Source organism: Rana temporaria, chromosome 2 (assembly GCF_905171775.1).
Source record: "Rana temporaria chromosome 2, aRanTem1.1, whole genome shotgun sequence".
NCBI classification, from domain to species: domain Eukaryota; kingdom Metazoa; phylum Chordata; class Amphibia; order Anura; family Ranidae; genus Rana; species Rana temporaria.
In genome coordinates, this window is record NC_053490.1 from 347,664,449 (window position 1) to 347,678,829 (window position 14,381).

Below are 14,381 nucleotides of genomic sequence, written 5' to 3' on the forward strand. Positions count from 1 at the left end.
TCATTTTACAGGTAATTTACAAGCTGTCACCATTGAGTTTCTGGATGTTAAACTCTCAGGACTCGGTGGGCAGATTGTCACTGGGTTACATAGGAAATAAACAGCAGGAAACAGCCTCCTTCGGGCAGATTCATCCCATCCCAGACACACCATTAATGGAGTGCCCTATGGCCAATTTTTAAGGCTTAAACGCCTTTGTAGTTCTTCAGAAGACTTTACTCATGAGGCCACCAACATGTCAAAAAGATTCAATGAGAGAGGTTATCCAAATAAAATCATTAATAGCTCTGTCTAAAGCCAGTGTGGTCCCCAGAGAGTCCCTCTTAAATAAAAATGCCCCCAGCAGCAAAAAATCTTCTGCATCATTTAATGATATTCCAGTTTTCTCTACGCCATACAGTCTGGAATTCAAATATATTAAAAATACAATCGACAAATATCTCCCGATTTTATATAATGATGCAGTTTATCAGGACATTCTGAAAAAGGGCATAAAAACAGTATCCCGGCGGGCACCAACCCTGGGTAGTACCCTCTCACCTAGTCTATTCTTGAGCACGCCAGCCAGCACCAATTGGCTACAATTTCAGGGCACTTACAAGTGTGAGACTAGAGGATGCAGATACTGTGACCACATAAAAACGGGACAGTATGTCCACTCCTATACCTGTGAGAAGAGCTTTAAAATCAAAGAGTTCATTAATTGTAACACAAAATTTATAGTATATGTCATTAGTTGTAATGCATGTCAAATACAGTACGTGGGTCGCACAAATTGCAGGCTAAGAGACAGGCTCTCTGACCATCTATATGACATTGATAAAAATCATAATACAAATGTGGCTCACCGCTGGAACACTGTGCATTCCAAGGATGTAACTAGCTTATTTATACAAGGTATAGAGAAAATCACCACGTCCATTAGAGGGGGTGACAAATTCAAGAAACTATGTAGACAGGAGTTTTTTTGGATATTTTCTCTCCAAACTAGAATTCCAAAGGGGTTTCCCATTTCTATGACCATTAAGAGCTATCCCCAGCCTGTCTTTTCTGTTCTCTTATATCTTTATCGGCTTTCCTACACAGCATCTATTTTTGGTGCCTCTGTTCTTCTATATGACACCTAATCCACATGATGGCCTCATGATATACAACTTTGAAGTTTTTAACATCCAACATTTATTATTTCACATACATTTCCCTTGTTTGTGTTATTGCTGTCCAGTTTCCATCTTCATTTCATGGTTTAAGCACATTTACATGCATTTTTATGTATTTAGATGAATTTTTTTACACATCATACTCGCTTATTGAGGGTCCTACTATAACAAAAACAGAAGTATTGGAATGTTCATTTAGTGATCAGTCTACTCCAGACCTCACACTCATGTCTTTGCTGGACCATTAATACTAGAAATACCAGACAATTAAGTTAGATATCAATTAATACAATTTCCAGCAGACATGAGGGAGACCATATTATAGATGCCATCGCAATCATATCTCAATAGGTCTCGTAATACTCCTTTACTTATGTACACAATTTTTTACTTTTCTTTCCCTTTTCTTATACTCATACCACCCACAAACATATAGTTCAACGCAAACTGTCTTCTTATATTATCTTGATTATATTTTCATACGTATTTGTGACACTATACACAGAGAACTATATTTCCACACATTGTATCCAGTACAGTCATTATTTATCATCCCTTCTTGTTGGTTTCCTGAGGCTCTGGAGGGCCTTTTTACTAAAGACCACTTGTGTGTAGGGTCGGCCGATGTATCGAGCCTTCCCTGCACAGCATCTATTTTTGGTGCCTCTGTTCTTCTATATGATATATAGTCCATATGATGGCCCCATGATTGACAGCTTTGAAGTTTTTAACATCCAACATCTATTATATAATTTTTTATGACCCAAAAAGTCTGTCTTGTGTGTTGCCTCTGTTCTTTTATATGACACCTAGTCCACATGATGGCCTCATGATTGACAACCTTTTATTACAGCACATGCTCTGAATAATCACACACGGTGGTCTTTTAGGGCAATGTTATGGGAGCTACATTTTTGCCTTCGATCTCCACTGCGTTTCTGGATACATGGACACACACACACACACACACACCGATTACCCAAAATCTTCTTCTTCTATACACTCATCACTATCACACTTTTTTTGATCAGTGTGTATTTGACCTATTTAGCCAACAGGATCTTGCACTGTACACCACATACCTCATTTTATTATAACACTTCATGTGAGTGTCATTATAGTCACTGATAAATGTACACAATTTCACTTCTATACATCATCTAGAGCTCTGTCTTTATATCACTCTTTTACTCATTGTTCTCTTTCCGATCACAATATTTGAGTTTCCTGCTACACAATGTGACTCAATTTTGATGTCCATTATACTTGCACATATATGCACAGGACTCTCTATTTTTCTGATTTTAATGTTGATTTATATGTCGAATAGAGACACATGCACTTATATTTGCATTTTTTTTTTTTTTAATTATCAACATTTTTATTAGTTTTTCAACATTTCCATTTAACAATATATTACATTATATCACGCCCTTATACAATAAACATCCTTATCTGTATCCCATATCCCCCCCGGGGGAAATAAAGAAGAAAAAATAAAAATAAAGAAAATACAAAGGGGAGAAAAATTATCCCCCCCCCACCCTCACTTATTCCCTGCGGCTCTCTCCCCCCCTCCAAAAACCAAATAAAATAAATAAATAAAATAAAAAAAGTGATCCCTTAGATATGAGGCTTCTAAAAAGCCATTCTATAGCTTATCGCTCATTATTCCTTGTTACCCCCTCCCCTAAAAACACTTTTACCAAGTGTTTGAAATATGAGGCCTCTATCAGGTCATAAAGCCACTAATGACTTAACCCCCCCCCCCCCCCCCCCGCTTTTTTCTTTTTTTTTATCTCACCCTTTCTCCCTTCCATATTCCACACACCAACCCCAAAAGAAAATAAGTAAATGTATATAATAAAAAAAAAAAAAAAAAGACCCCTTATTATGTAGTATATCCCAATCCCACCCTCTGTGCCCACCCTCTCTTAAACCTGTACAGGTGGGGGTTAGGAGCAGTGCCACACGGGATTTCATATTGAGAGCTAAAAATAAATAAATAAATAAATATCCCATATCCCCCCCCGGGGGAAATAAAGAAGAAAAAAAAAATAAAGAAAATACAAAGGGGAGAAAAATTATCCCCCCCACCCTCACTTATTCCCTGCGGCTCTCCCCCCCCTCCAAAAACCAAATAAAATAAATAAATAAAATAAAAAAAGTGATCCCTTAGATATGAGGCTTCTAAAAAGCCATTCTATAGCTTATCGCTCATTATTCCTTGTTACCCCCTCCCCTAAAAACACTTACCAAGTGTTTGAAATATGAGGCCTCTATCAGGTCATAAAGCCACTAATGACTTGACCCCCCCCCCCCCCCCGCTTTTTTTCTTTTTTTTTATCTCACCCTTTCTCCCTTCCATATTCCACACACCAACCCCAAAAGAAAATAAGTAAATGTATATAATAAAAAAAATAAAAAAAAAGACCCCTTATTATGTAGTATATCCCAATCCCACCTTCTGTGCCCACCCTCTCTTAAACCTGTACAGGTGGGGGTTAGGAGCAGTGCCGCATGGGATTTCATATTGAGAGCTAAAAATAAATAAATAAATAAGTACGGAAAAAAAAAGAGGAGAAGAAAAAAAAAAAAAAAAGACAAACAAGTTACTCTCCACCCCCCCCCCTCCCACAGGCTATCCACTTACATTTTCTTACAGCTCCTTAAATTATTCAATCTCTAGTGAGCATTTTTCCCATTCTGACCATATTACTCTAAACTTTTCCTTTCTATCTTTAACCCTGGAAATCCATCTTTCTGCCTCCATAATTAAATTCACTTCTCCCTTCCATTCAAGAATAGTTGGCCTTTTATCCTGTTTCCATAATCTAGGTATTAATAATTTTGCCGCATTTAATAAATGAGGCATAATGCTCTCCTTATATGATCCCATGGACCTCGCTGACCCGTGGAATAGGAAGTTTAAAGGTGTCAGTTCTATTTCCTCGGGAGATAGCCTTCCAACCCAAGGGGCAATCTCTTGCCAAAATCCTCTGATCTTTGGGCATGACCACCACAGGTGGAGTAGGGTACCCTCTTGTCCACATCCCCTCCAACACCTATTGTCCGCAAGCCTATACATCTGTGCCAATCTTACTGGGGTTCTATACCACCTAGATAGAAATTTATAAGACATCTCCTGAATCTGTGAGCTTACAGATGTATAGTGTGTGGAGTCAATAAGTTTTTTAATTTGTTGCGTGGTAAACCTGTGATTTAGCTCTCCTTCCCAGTCTTTAATATAGTAAGGTGTTGTTTTTCTCCGTGTCCCTAGGATTAATCTATACATTTGAGACATTAAGTGTTTGGCCCTCCCAATCTTTACACATCTGGTTTCAAATAGAGTAAGCAAATTAAGAGGCCTTATCCTGGTTTTCCACTTTTGAAAGAAGCACCCTAATTGATGATACCTCCACTCCACCATTGGGACTGTTCCCAAGCTCCGTCTCAATTCAGGTAAGGGGGTCAGGGTTCCACATGGGGCAAATTTGCCGCATGTGGTGTCCCTCCCCCAGGCCTTCATTGATCCTACTTCCTCACCTGGGGGGAACCACGGGAATCCCTCCAGGGGAGCCAGGGGGGATATCCCAGGGGCATAATCTTCTGATTGATTTATTTTATCCCATATCCTTAGTGTATTATTAGTTAATGGTGACATCCATTTTGAGAGCCCTCTTTCTGTCTTCGGTATCCAAGGAGCTCCTGCTAGGTTCCTTCCTGCCATTGTTTGCTCTAATTTTACCCATGTTTTAGTTGAGTGATCGTGATTCCAATTTAGTATACGTACTAGTGCCATTGCCCTATAATATGATGTTACATCTGGCAGCCCCACTCCGCCCTCTGACTTTTCTCTACACAAAATTTCATAGGCTAATCTAGGGCGTTTATCGTTCCATACAAAGGATACAAAAGCCTTCCGTATGCCCTTAAAAAAACTCTGTGGGAGGGAAATTGGCACTGTATGTAAGACATAAAATATTTTAGGTAGTATGTTCATTTTTATTGCGTTCACCCTTCCAAACCAAGTTAAAAACTGCCCCTTCCATTTCTGAAGATCCTCTCTTACCCCTTCCATTAAGGTACCATAATTCAGGTCGTATAAAAGTTTAGGGTCAGGCGTTATATGCCTCCCTAAGTACACTAGTGATTTTTTATTCCATATGAAGCGATATGCTTCTTGTAGAGTGTTCGCCATACTTAAAGATACATGGCTAGGAAATAATGTAGACTTCTCAAAATTAATTTTAAAATTGGATAGGGCCCCAAACCTAGATACTTCTTCCATCAAGGCAGGTAATGAAGTCTGTGGTGTGGATAGATAGAACAACTGGTCATCGGCATATGCCGAGACCTTATGTTCATCCGACCCAATACACGTTCCCTGTATTCCGTTATTTCTTCTTATTTTGCAGAGAAAGGGCTCCAATATCATTGCAAATAATAAGGGAGACAAGGGACACCCTTGTCTCGTACCATTGTATATTTGGAAATAGTCTGACAAAGTGCCATTCACCTTTACTCTTGCTCTCGGGGACGCGTATAACGCCAGCACCCAACCCATCAGACGCTCTCCCACTTTCATCCACCTCAGAACCTCAGTCATAAACATCCAGCTAACCCTGTCGAAAGCTTTTTCGGCATCCATAGATAATATTATTCTGGGGGCTTTGTCCGGACCGTGTTGCATCCAATGGAGGACATTTAATGCTCTTATGGTGTTGTCTCTAGCTTCACGGCCCTTCATAAAGCCTGTTTGATCAGGGTTAACTAGCTTCACTAAATGATCCTGTAGTCTAAGTGCCACAATTTTTGATAATAACTTTGTATCAGAATTTAACAGAGAAATTGGTCTATAATTAGCACAATGTTGGGGATCTTTTCCTGGTTTTGGGAGGACTGTAATGTGTGCCAATAGTGCTTCTGGAGGAAGTGGATTCAGAATGTTAATCGAATTGAAGTAATCACATATTGGGGCACCCAGGTTTTCAGAATTTTTTTTATAATATAAATTTGTAAAGCCATCTGGCCCTGGGCTTTTTCCTATTGTCAAATTTGCTATTACTCCATGCACTTCTTCTACTGTGATCGGCCTGTTTATCATCTCCGTAGCTTCAGATGGCAGTGAAGGTAAGTCCGCAATATATTCCCTAATCTCCCCCACTCAGAATTCATTCTTGGTGCTTGTCGATACCTGTTGAATATTATATAAATTCTCGTAGAATTTATGGAATTCTGCCGCAATTGCCTGTGTTTCTACAATTTTTTTATTTTGTATAGTTAAATTATGAACATGTCTGGAATCTTGTTGTTTTTTAAGTTGTCTAGCTAAAAGGCGACCACATTTATTTCCCTGTTCATAGAAACGGTGTGCGTAGTATCTATATTTATTTCTGGTTTTCTGATCTAGACACTGTGTCAGTTTACTTCGTGCCTCTTCCAACCTCTTAGCGTCTGCTGGGTCCATGTTTTATCTCTATCTTATTTATTTCTTCCAGCAGATCTGTTATTTCTTTTTGTTTTTCTTTTTTTTTCCTTGCCCCCCATGCTATCAATTCCCCCCTGATCACTGACTTATGGGCCTCCCAAATAGCCTGTTCAGAAGTTTCCCCAGACACGTTCCTTTCAAAATATGTTTTGATTTTAATGGTTAAATCTTCCACAATGCGGCTGTCGTCTAACAGTGTCTCATTTAACTGCCAAGTTCGTTCCAAGTGGCCCAATGATACTGGATGTAAGGTCATAATGACAGGTGCATGATCTGAAATTGTTATTGATTCTATCGTACAAGATCTGATCCTTTCTAGGTAGAACTGGTCCACGAAAAAAAGATCAAGACGAGAGTACATATTGTGTATTTTGGAATAATAGCTATAGTCTTTTATCCCCTCATGCGTTGCTCGCCATCCATCTACCAAGTGGGCAGTCCATAAAAGCTGTTTTATGTGTTTTAGAGCCTTGAATGATATGGGTGTTTTGCCTGTTGATGTGTCTATACTTGGATTTAATACTAAATTAATGTCACCCCCTAAAATCAGAAATCCTTCTCTATACTTCTCTAGTGATTTCAAGGTTTTTATCAGGAAGTTAGCCGTGCCTGTGTTTGGGGCATACACTGAGGCAAATGTATAGCAGTAACCGTTCAATTTCGCTTTTAAGAAAAGGTACCTACCCTCGGGGTCTATTTGTGAAGATATCACCTCATCCTCCCTATCCCTCCCCTGGGCCATTCCTTTTTTTCCCCCCCTTTTTATCCCATACCCACTTCATGGTGGGGCCCTTATGTCTTCTACCCCTTAGTTTACATTCGGTGTGGGTATTGGGTTGGTAATCTCCCCCCCTCCATACTTCTAATGATACTTTTTCCCCCCTCTCCAGTCTTCTATCATTATACCGGCATTTATATAATATTTTTCCCGATTAGGGGGTCCTGAAGAGCATTTCCTTATACCATTCTAGACAGTTGTATCAGTACATGAAAAATTAATTACAACCTCCAAAAAAAAAAAAAAAAAAAAAAAATACTTTCTCTCTCTTTCTTTTTTGCCAGTACCTCCAGTGTCCATGTGTCTTTTTCTTGCGTGTTATTTCCCTTAAAAAAAAAAAAAGAAAAAAGGGGAATTCCACCGCGTGAGGGGGGAATTTGCAAGGCTTCCTACCTCAAAAAAAAAAAAAAAGTGGGTGTCATCAGTGCCTTGAGTGACCATGTGCCCTTTTCTTGCAAAAAAAATATTATATATGCCAAAACAACAACAACAAAAAAAGAAGTTTAAAAATATCTTCCCTCCTTTCTTCCTTTTTTTACCAAAAAAAGAAAAAAAAATAAGTTTGAAGAATGTCCCCTTCCCCCTTCCCTTCTCCTTCCAACAAAGCCAAAAAAATAAAAAAAAATAAAGAAGAAAGAGTGGGTGTCATCAGTGCCTTAAGTGACCATGTGCCCCTTTCTTGCATGTTATTCCATTCACTTCTACCAAAAATTTATTATATATACCAAAAAAAAAAAAAAAAAAAGGAGATTTAAAAATATCCTCCCTTCCTTTACTTTTTTCTTCTTTTACCAAAAAAAAAAAAAAATTTAAAAAAAAAAAAAATTCCCCTTTCCTTTCTCCTTCTAGCAAAGAAAAACGAAAAAGGGGGGGGGGGAGTGGGTGTCATCAGTGCATTGAGTGACCATGTGCCCTTTTCTTTGCATGTTATTTCATTCACTTCTACCAAAAATGTATTATATATCCAAAAAAAAAGGGAGGTTTAAAAATATCTTTCTTTCCCCTTTCTCTTCTTTACAAAGCAAAAAAAAAAAAAAAGGAAGAGAGAAAAATAAAAAATTGAAAGATCACAACCCTTTTACCACCCCACCCTACCAACCCTCCCCAAGAGTATTCCAAAAACAACCCGGGCCCCCCTTCCCACTATCCATAAGTCTCTCCTTTTCCTTTCCTTCCCGCTATACTCTTATTTTTGTGTGTTTTTTTTTCCTGAGAGGCACTTGTTTCCATGGTTCTGGACGTTTTATATAATTTCCGATGTTATTCCTTCTCCAGTCCACAAAATCTGTTGGGGATAATTCTAATATTTCTGTGAATGACTGCAAGTCATTCTTTGTACGAAGAGTTGCTGTCTTGCCGTTTCGCGAAGCTGTAAGACTGAATGGAAAACCCCATCTGTATTTTACTTCTACCGCACGTAAGGCTTCCAAGACTGGCCTGACACTCCTTCTTTGCATTAGAGTTCGATATGATAAGTCAGGATACAGTGAAATATGTGTTCCGTCGTGGACAATTTCCTTTTTGGTGCGAGCAGCTTTCATTATAGATTCTTTCACAGTAAATTTATGTAATTTACATATTATGTCTCTTGGTCTTTCAGCATTGGGGGTAACATATGATGGGATACGATGTATTCTATCCACCTCTATGGTTTCCAGTGCCTCCTCTCCCATTATTCTGTGAAATATCTCCTGCACTGTTGGAAGTAATTCCGGGCCCAAAAAAGTTTCTGGTAGTCCTTTTATACGAATGTTTTGCCTGCGATCCCTATTTTCTTGATCGTCTAATTGGTCCCTAAGAGAACTTAAAAGCTCTTCTTGATGCTTCACTGTTTCCTGTATATCTGCGACTGCCTGTGTCATTGCATCCTGTTCAACCTCAAATGATTCTACCCTGTGCCCTAGCTCACATATCTCCTCTCTTAAGCCCTCCACTGCTTGCTGGCATGACTGCTCTACCGCTGTTATCAATTGCAAAATATCAGTCTTAGTAGGGAGTGTTTTTAGAAGTTCTCTTATAACTCTCATGTCTTTTTCTAGGCCACAGGGCTGACCTTCCAACCTTGATTGCAAGTCCCCTCCGTTTTCCACCACATTAATACATTGCATAGTCTCCTCTTGCATTGTTTGGTTTCTTTCCTGCGGGTCTGTTTCCAATCTTTGTACGTCTGTTTCTGACTCTTCATTATTCTCCAGGGTTGCGGTATAACTTTTTTGTGGGGTTTCTTCACCAAAGTCCATTACCTCCCCTCCTACAGCTTTCGGGGGAGTCCGTAAAATAGCCGGGATAATTGGATCGTCTGGGCTAACTTGGCCCTTAGCCTTGGGATCTTCTTTATGTCCTCTTTCCCTCGAGTCTTGTAGCTGCTTTTGTCCCATTGTCAACGGATGGCTCTCCTGTCCTACCCCTGTCATAATAGACCTCAATGGGGATTGGTTACGGACTGGGTTCTCGCCACTCGTTATTGTCCGTCCTCTACCCACTGCTGGGGAGCCCTTCTCTTTAATCTGTATTCCCACGGCCCGTCGAGCGACGATCCTGTCCATCTGTTTTGGCTGTATTACGACCATTCCCTACGGGGTGTTTATTAAGTTCCATTATTCCTCTCTTCCCCTCTGGTCTTATATTTGCATTTAACGATATTGCTCCGTATCACGTATTGTATTTTAGTCATATTTGTAAATTTATTGTTACTAGATTTTATTCATATTTTTTTTGCTTAAATTGAAGGTTTGTGTCTGTTCCATACACATCTTGTATTTGGCTCGTTCACTGTTTTTTTTACTTCTTTCACTTTATTGCTTACTGTAGCTTTGGGTTCTTTTTACATATATGTGTGTTATATTTCACCACTGATGTGATCCAGCTTCCTAGGTGATTACCATTGATTGTTTTTCACCACCCCTTCTTATGAGCGATGGTTGGCCACAGGTGAAGGCGGATCACATGACTGGTTCAGGTTTGGTTTAGGTGTGTATATATTTGAGTTGTGTATCATTTTTGTTTTAGCTTTGACTAAGCGCTGATACCCCAGTGCGAGACGCGTCAGCTATCCACCCCACTGTCTGCTGTGACTTGTAGTGCTGTTTCCATGTTTTACAATTAAAAGCAACTTTTTAAGAATTTTGTGGAAGTGCGGCTGTCCAGTCTTTTCTCCGGTCTTCGCTTTGTGCATTGCCAGCACCCACGCTTCTGAGAGGACACTGATTGCTGAGTGCACTCACCTAGAGTGGCAGTTCCCCTTTCTCGCCCTGTTTGGGGCAGTACAGGACCTGCTGACGCGCGGGGTAATAGTACATGTGCCGCTGCCGGAAAGGTTTCAGGGATTCTACTCCAATCTGTTTGCAGTCCCAAAGAAGGATGGGGGGTCCGTCCAATCCTGGACCTTAAGGCCCTCATCTCCTTTGTAAAAGTATGGAGGTTCAGGGTGGAATCAGTTCGCTCTGTGGTCGCTTCACTTCATCCGGGGGATTTTCTGGCATCCTCAAAATCAAGGACGCATACTTGCATGTCCCCATATATGTCGGGCATCAAAGATTTTTGTGCTTTGCAGTCAGGGACAATCACTACCAATTTGTAGCTCTCCCTTTTGGCCTGGCGTCGGCACTAAGGGTTTTCACCAAGGTGCTCACCCCGATTCTGGCTCTGCTGAGAAAGCGAGGAATCGCTATTGTGGGCTACCTGGACAACCTCCTTCTGAGAGCAGCTTCAGACTCAGAATTAAAGGAGGATGTGGCGATGCCTGTCAGACCCTTCAAGAATTTGGTTGGGTACTGAACCTCCAGAAGTCGGTGTTGGTGCCGACTCAGCGCCTGGAATACCTGGGCTTGGTTCTGGACTCTTCAGAGGCAAGAGTTTTTCTCCCTTTGGAAAAATTGCGGACTCTTTAGGTGACAGTATAGCTGTTGGCATTTTGCAGGTGGTCGTCACTACGCTTTTGCATGCGAGTCCTGGGTCTCATGGTAGCCTCCTTCGAGGCGGTACTGTATGCTCAATTCCACACTTGAGTCTTGCAGAAGGAGATCCTGTCCAAGTGGGACAAGTCTCTGTTGTCCCTGGATTATCAAATCCGGGTGAGCCAACTAGTCAGGACTTTCCTGGTTTGGTGGCTGAGATCTCCGGGCCTCCGGTCCGGAAAGTCATTCTTTACATTTCACTGGACGGTGATCAAGACGGACGCCAGCCTGACCGGCTGGGGGGGGGGGAGTTTGGAGTGTTCAGTCGACACAGGTTCGCTGGATGCAGGAAGAATCCCGCCTGCCGATCAATGTGCTGGAACTTCGGGCGATCAGGCAGTGCCTCTCCACATGGTCACATAGGCTGCAGATCAATCCAGTCGGACAACGCCACGGCGGTGGCGTATGTCAACCATCAAGGAGGAACAAGAAGCTTGGCTGCAGCATCGGAAGTCGCTCACATCCTGCGGTGGGCAGAACGGAGCATGCCGGCTCCATTGGCCGTATACATTTTGGGTGTAGAAAACTGTCAAGCGGACTACCCAAGTCGTCAGATGCTGGACCAAGGAGAATGGTCGCTACACCCGGATGTGTTTCGACTCCTTTGACTGAAATGGTCCACGCCAGACGTGGATCTCCTGGCTTCTCGACTCAATCAAAAGGTATTGAGGTTTGTGGCCAGGTCCAAAGATCCCTGGGCGGACGCGACGGATGCGTTAATGGCTCCATGGGGACAGTATCGGCTAATTTATGCCTTCCTCCCACTGAAACTTCTTCCTCGGAGTAGAGACAGAGGGGATTCCGGTGATTCTAATTGCCCCAGATTGGCCTCAGCGTCCCTGGTACGCCAACCTAGTGCGCCTGGTGGCGGATGTCCCTTGGCGGCTGGAGGGATGGAAGCATGTATTTTACGGGACTACATTTTTGTCTATTTTGTGTCAATATCCAGTACTGCATTATTGTTGTTTTTCTAAGTGCTAGCAGCAATGTGCTTACAACTGTTTCATTAGTATCTGTCACATTTTGAGCACGGCTGGGTATTTTGGGCTATTCCACATCTGTTCACATGTTCCCTGGCGCTGTCTGGCTAAGGGTGTTGTTACCTCCGGCCCCCTGTGGGGTGTGGTCCTATCCGGGGGCAGCAACACTCACTGCACACGCTCTCCGTCCTGTGCTCCGAAGATGCACGCCTCCATCACCTGACACGGAACTAGGTCTCCGTGCAGTGTATTGGTATACCATCCACGAGGGGTTACAGGAGTCAAACGGCGCCGCATCATTGGGCGGTTACCCCGCACCAATGCAGGCGCCTCCCTTCTCCTCCCCCTCGTATGCGTGTCTCTGGGCGGGTAACATTGGGGGGGTGGTCCCTATAAGATTGTGTCACCTATGGCAGGTACAGGAATTTGGCTCTTCACATGTCATCACTCCATGCAGCACACTCGGAACTCACAGGTGATCCTCTTCCTCTCTCCTATACCTCACCACACCCAGTACCTTCACCTCACTTTACTATCTTTATATTCCCATTTCTCTTTTTTCCTTCTCCTTTGCTTGTTCTCCTCCCCCCCTTTTCCTTTTCATCATATCTCCATATCCCATTCAAACATAATACATTCTTCATTTATTTCCAATACAGCCATCATTCCTTACCGACCACAGTGCATTCAATACACCATGCCTCATGCCGGTGCCACCTGGGTGTGCTCTCCTGATGGGCCCTGCACCCCTCATTCTCCAGCCCTAGTCCCCGGCAGTGACCACCCCATCCTGGGATCCATCCGGAGCTTCACTCTAGTGCCAGCGGCAATCGGCAACCTGGTGAGTACCATCTGGGGCTTTTTGATGAGTCCTCAGCCCCCTCAAATGTTGGATGCCCCGTTTAACCAGCTATGTGCTTATGTCGTTCCAGATAACCAATGTAATGCATGCCTGCTCCTGATGAGCGACCAACAGTCGCGAAACGCGTAGAGCTCTATATCTCAATAATATAGTACAGCTTGATGTACTCATTGCATTTATATATTTGGGTCACTGCCCACGTACCTTGTCCCCCAACTAATCTGTGAAACATATATGTTTATCTATTTCTTCAATAGTGCAAAATAGTCATGGATGGTGCATTATGTGAAAGTAATAAAATATTTAACCCTATTCCAGATTCATTATCTTTGATTCATTCTCCCCATTTATTGCAAACAGTTTCCCGCACATGCTTCATTTAAAGTCCCGCACTTGTTTCTTTTTTCTATACCTAATTAGGGATGGAGGTAATTGACCCATTACCTCATTTAAAGTCCCAACCAACCCTCCCCCCGCCCACTTTATATATAAAACTGTCAAGCGGACTACCCGAGTCGTCAGATGTTGGACCAAGGAGAATGGTCGCTACACCCGGATGTGTTTCGACTCCTTTGCCTGAAATGGTCCACGCCAGACGTGGATCTCCTGGCTTCTCGACTGAATCAAAAGTTATTGATTTGTGGCCAGGTCCAAAGATCCCTGGGCGGACACGACGGATGCGTTAATGGCTCCATGGGGACAGTATCGGCTAATTTATGCCTTCCTTCCACTGAAACTTCTTCCTCGGAGTGGAGACAGAGGGGATTCCGGTGATTCTAATTGTCCCAGATTGGCCTCAGCATCCCTGGTACGCCAACCTAGTGCGCCTGGTGGCGGATGTCCCTTGGCGGCTGCCGATGCGAGAGGACCTTCTGTCTCAGGGTCCTATACTTCATCCTGCTTTACAGTCGCTGGCTTTAAAGTGGAGGTTCACCCAAAATATACATTTTTAACATTAGATTTAGGCTAATTAAGGGGAGCAGAAACGGGTATTTTTTTTAAAATCAATGCCGTACTTACCGTTGTAGAGATAGATGTTCTCCCGCCGCTTCCGGGTATGGGCTGCGGGACTGAGCGTTCCTATTTGATTGACAGGCTTCCGACAAGCTTCCGACGGTCGCATCCAGCGGGTCACGAGTTTCCGAAAGTAGCCA

At 42.3% G+C, this 14,381-nt stretch overlaps 1 protein-coding gene and 1 long non-coding RNA gene across 2 annotated transcripts in view; both read left to right on the top strand.

The window, feature by feature from the left end:
* PIK3C2B (phosphatidylinositol-4-phosphate 3-kinase catalytic subunit type 2 beta) overlaps positions 1-14,381 on the top strand; it is a 1,746,470-nt gene that overhangs the window by 1,003,056 nt on the left and 729,033 nt on the right.
* LOC120928437 lies at positions 12,026-13,539 on the top strand. The gene is made up of 3 exons (XR_005747186.1): positions 12,026-12,840; positions 13,025-13,206; positions 13,298-13,539. It is a non-coding gene; the product is annotated as an uncharacterized LOC120928437 (long non-coding RNA).